General features: G+C 51.5%; 1 protein-coding gene across 1 annotated transcript in view; it reads left to right on the top strand.

The window, feature by feature from the left end:
* The window catches only part of LOC117935155 (zinc finger protein 2-like), a 27,595-nt gene that overhangs the window by 25,668 nt on the left and 1,622 nt on the right, over positions 1-305 (top strand). The gene's annotated exons all lie outside the window — the stretch shown is intronic.

The raw sequence follows: 305 nt of genomic DNA, 5'->3' as shown, positions 1-305 counted from the left end.
GGTTGCACCTGAACACACCTCCCTGTAAGACCAGCACACCCAGGTTGCACCTGAACACACCTCCCTGTAAGACCAGCATGCCCAGAATGCCCCTGAACACATCTCCCTGTAAGATCAGCACTAGATCTTTAAAAAGTCCGACTGTTGGTTTCTTCCAGGCAGCGAAGACGTCTCTGACGAGCACGGAGCAACAGAGAGGACAGGAAGTCCGCGGGGACACAGGAAGTGATGTCAACAGGAACGTTAACAGCAGGTGTGACTCTGTGTGACTCTCATTTCATGTTGTTTATTGAGTAGGAGATCCG

The sequence above is a fragment of the Etheostoma cragini genome, chromosome 19 (assembly GCF_013103735.1).
Source record: "Etheostoma cragini isolate CJK2018 chromosome 19, CSU_Ecrag_1.0, whole genome shotgun sequence".
Taxonomy (NCBI): domain Eukaryota; kingdom Metazoa; phylum Chordata; class Actinopteri; order Perciformes; family Percidae; genus Etheostoma; species Etheostoma cragini.
This window is presented reverse-complemented; position numbering and strand designations above follow the sequence as displayed.